The 4,495-nt window shown below is 40.4% G+C and overlaps 1 pseudogene; it reads left to right on the top strand.

Moving 5' to 3' along the window:
• Positions 1 to 3,751: 3,751 nt before the first annotated feature.
• Positions 3,752 to 4,243, top strand: LOC124231162 (protein tyrosine phosphatase type IVA 1-like; annotated as a pseudogene).
• Positions 4,244 to 4,495: the final 252 nt, after the last annotated feature.

Here is a 4,495-nt window from a genome sequence, read left to right as displayed (position 1 = left end):
AGGAAACTAACCCGGGAACTCGGGCTCATCTGTAATGAAATGACGGACCTCAAGCTTGAACCTGTTGGGTAATGAGCTCAAAATTGTGGCGACTATTAAGAGAGAGTGACTGTATTTTGAAACTGGGAATGATGCAAATAATTTTTGGCCAATGTGCAAAATGTGGATATTTGAAAATATGGCCCCATGTTGTCTGACACTCCTCCCTCTGAGAAGTGGGGTCTATACTCCCTCTTTTTAAATCTTAGAAGCTGTGTGATCAGGGAAGAAGTAACATTATGTGACTACCAATGCCAGGTCATAAAAGATTTCTGCTTGCTCCCCAGTACTTTGATGCTGGAGCCCTGAGCTGTCATGATGAGAGAAAGAGAGTGGGGTCTTGCCAGCTCCTGGGTATTCCAACTCTCCGCTATTCTAGCTGTAACCATTGTCTGACTGTTACTTCATGATACACCCTGCATTAGGCCTGCTTCGTCCAGTCCCTCCCAAAGTTCTAACCTCAGAGACGTGAGAGATGATAATAACGTGATTGTTGATGTTTTAAACAATTAAGTCCCGGGATGATTTGTTACATAACAGTAAACAACCAGAATTGTCATGGATACCTCAAATAATGCCCTTTTATTTGTTGCACACTAAAATTCAAAAGTAACAACAACCCATTTAGTTAGGAGACTATCAATTACATTATACATATCTTAAATCAGAAATGCTAATTATTATGAAATTTTTTTTACTTTATCATATATTGCTCATTGAAACTTTGCAAGATTTTCCCTCTACTGTGTTTCGGTGTGATGCTGTAAATCCTTGTTGCACCTTTGTAGAAATATGCAAGCCATAGATACATTTTAATGCATGTAGTTCTCCATGCAAACACTTCCTGCATTTCTTTCTGACATCCTCATTTGGATATGTTAATATCTGACTCAGTTTTCAGGTCCAGGAGATATTAATTTAGAGGTTTTAAATGGAAAAGACATTAAAATATTTACAAGTAGTATCCTGATAGGAGTGTCCTGAATTTCAAGTACACTAGAACTGAGATCCTGGAAAGTGAGAAATAGACATACAGAAGTGGGGTTTTGCATAGGCTAGACTTTTGCAAAAGAAAAATCCAAGGTTACAAAGGATTGATGAATCATGACTAATACAAAGTTTCCAAAGTTTATCTCTATAAATCGTGAAAATTAGGATCTGCAAACCTCAATAGCTTCAAACAGCCCATATCTATCCACCCACTTCCCCAAAGCTCCACAGAGAACAGACATCAGATGGGTGTCTCAGAGGCATGCAGAGATGAAAGGAGATGTAGCTCTGGAGCGGTTTAGGGTGGCCACACTCTCCCTGGGGAAGCGGGATATGTCTGCTTTCTGGCTAATATGGAGCAGGAACCATGTTTCCTAAAATGTATCTGCCCCATTTTGAAATGGTGTGAGAGCAGGTGATGTTGGTCTGTCCCCCTCAGGGACAAAAGGGAAGAGGCAAGAGAATATTTCGCCTGGCACTACTTTGGCAGGGACTGTGCAGACTCAGTATGCTGAATGTGACAGAAAAGCGTCAGCAGCAGCAGTGAGAAGAGTAATGAGGATGGGGTCAGTCCACAGAACCAGGGTAAGTGTGACATTCTGAGGTTAGTCTGAAGCAGTAGGAAGAACAACAATTTCTGAAAAACTTCCCACCTTAGCTGTCTGCCATTGAGCAGAAAGAGTATCTGGAATGAGGTGGGAGTGAAGGAGCTGCCCTTGAGTTCTACCAGTGGGTCTTAACATTATTTGAAGAAGAAGACAACAGGAGGAGGGGAGAGAGGAAGGGGGAGCGGGAGGAGAGAGAAAACAAGTTGTTAAAGGAGAAGGATTATTTATAACCCTTGACTTCCTTCCTGGTTCAGCAAACTCTCTGACACTAACATATAAAGAAAATCAGTGTTTTTCCATCTTCCTTTCTTAATTGAACCAGAGGAATGGACAGAAAGTCCATAGAAGAAACAAAGAGAAAAGCTTAGGAAAACCTCACCTAGATCATGGGTCCTTTAACATCAAAATTCACAGCTGTCCCTTACCAGCCTGACTGAAAGCTAGCGAGGAGACTTGCTTTCCTGTTTGATGGATAGTTCTTTTAAGTTCCTCTTATCATTTTTTTCTATTATTCTACAGTACCTTAGATGTATATTAGCAGTTTATGTCCACAAAGCTCAAAATATTATGCAAGTCATCTCATTTATCTTTAATCCCTGGAATTTTAAAATTTTCTAGTCAGATCCTATAAGTTCAGAGACGTATGTGTGAGTACATTTACCCAAGGGGCCTTTAGATGATGAGAACTGTCAAGGACTATTTTTAGAATAGAGGGAATGCAGCAATTCTAAAAATAAGAACTCCATCAACTAGAGCCCTCTGCATTGCTGAAAGCAGCCTTTGGAGCAGAAGTCATCAGCAGGAACTCGATAATCCCTGAATGGAAAGGCTGCACAGTGGCATGGGAACTGACATTCTCTCTTGGGGGTTGGTAAGTGAGGCAGATGGCTCCAAAGTTAAAGGCATATTCTGCCCTATTTTTCTGTCCTGATGGTACAAGGAAGTGGGTATATCACTTTTAGGATGGCCTCTAAAGCTAGCCATATACTATAATTAGATTCCAACTAGCAAGAAGGAAACTAGATGTGTTAGAAAGAGTTTGGACCTTAGTGAGAACTGAGGCTTTAACTTTTACCAGCCCTTTATAAAAATGGACAGAAATAGGAAAGCACGCATCTTGGAGTTATGCCAAGGAACCTGAATTGCTAGAGCATAGGGTGAATGAGGATAGACGAGTGGCAGATGAAGATGGAAAGGTAGGCAGTGACCATGCGATGTATAGCATGGTGAAAATTCTGGATTTTTATTTTGAAAGTAAGGAAAGTCAGTGTAGAGTTTTCAGCCAGGAAGTTCTGGTCTACCTCTTGGAAAAAGAGACTACAGTAATTCTGGAAAACGGCTAACAGACAGTCCTTCCCCACCCCATGTGCATCCTCACACTTCTCCCTGTAAAACACATGCAAACATCCTGCCTCTGTCCATCAAGTCTCTTCTCTCGGCCAAGTAGGTTCAGTTCAAAACATTTTTCTTCATTAACGTGGGTTCAAATTCTTTCATTTCCAAAATTTTCCTTGTTTGAATAAAATCCAAAACTTTGGGCCTCGGTGTGCATATTAGCTCCCACTGCTGTGGGCCAGCTTAGTGCCATGCTCTTGTTGGAGCCACTCACTGCGTGGTAGAGCCTGGTGCTTGGCCACCACCTGCGTCCCTGCCAGCTAGTGTCCACCTGTATGATTAAACTACACTCTTCAATGAGTAAACATATTCCTTTTTGGATCACATTTATTCAGTTTCTGAAGGGCAGATGAGGCTACTGCAAGACACAGCATGACCTCTGTGCAGACAAGTGAACCGTAGACATTTATTATTACTCTACGAAGCCCCCATAAAAGCAGTTAACCTGGATACGGAGTGTTGAATTGAAATCTGCAGAGCATTTGCCAAGAGTTCTGACCTAGAAGGGGTAAACCTCAGTGTGCTTCTTCTCTATTTCCTCTTATTACTAGATTGAAGGATTGCTGCTTCTTGTTAGGAAATTAATTTCATTTCCTATTACTCCAGCTTCATATTCAAAGCACTGAGAATTTCAAATGGAGTATATTGAGATAGACTAGAATCTTTACACCATTTCTGTACTCAACTTTTAAAATTTGGGTGTTTTTAACTAAATTAACATGGCTCGAATAAACTGCCCAGACCCTGTGAAGAATACAAGAACATGAGATTTCTGATTACATAGAATCTAACAAATGCAACCTTAAATAAATGCACAGAGGAACTTAGGAAGTAAGAGGTTATCACAATAGTACAGCACTGCCCTTGTGGAGAAAGAAGGTATCCATGTTCACAATTGGCCTTTTGATGATGGCGTACTACCATCCAACTGGATTGTGGATGACTGGTTAAGTCTTGTGAAAAATTAAGTTTTGTGAAAAACTTGGTTGTTGGGTTGCTATTGAGTTGTGGGTCTCGGCAGAGCTCCCACTTGTCTTCCTAGTACTAAGTGAAAGTGGAATGAAATATGAAGACACAGCACAGTTCATGAGACAAAAGAGGTGCGGAGCTTTTGACAGTAAGCAACTTTTGTGTTTGGATAAGTATTGTCCTAAAATGTGGATGTGGTTCAAAATACCAATGGCCACAGAAACAACTGTTCTATTCAATAAAACTGGGATGCCTGATGCTATTGCCTTGGAAGTGGAACTTAAGACAGGACCTAATATGTTGTTCATATTAGCTACATGGTGGCTTGGTGAATAAGTCTAATGATGCTTCCACAGGAGTACTTAAAAGCAGTTTTACCAGGTCACAAGCTTGACATAATTATAATATGTATGTTTTGGTTACAATCAACCTGTTTGGATACTTAATGAAAGATTTTTTATTGTTCAGTATTTAAAATGTGCTCATCTTTTATA

The sequence above is a fragment of the Equus quagga genome, chromosome 20 (assembly GCF_021613505.1).
Source record: "Equus quagga isolate Etosha38 chromosome 20, UCLA_HA_Equagga_1.0, whole genome shotgun sequence".
NCBI classification, from domain to species: Eukaryota; Metazoa; Chordata; class Mammalia; order Perissodactyla; family Equidae; genus Equus; species Equus quagga.
The sequence above is the reverse complement of the archived record's forward strand: the minus strand, read 5'-3'. Positions and strand labels throughout refer to the sequence as shown.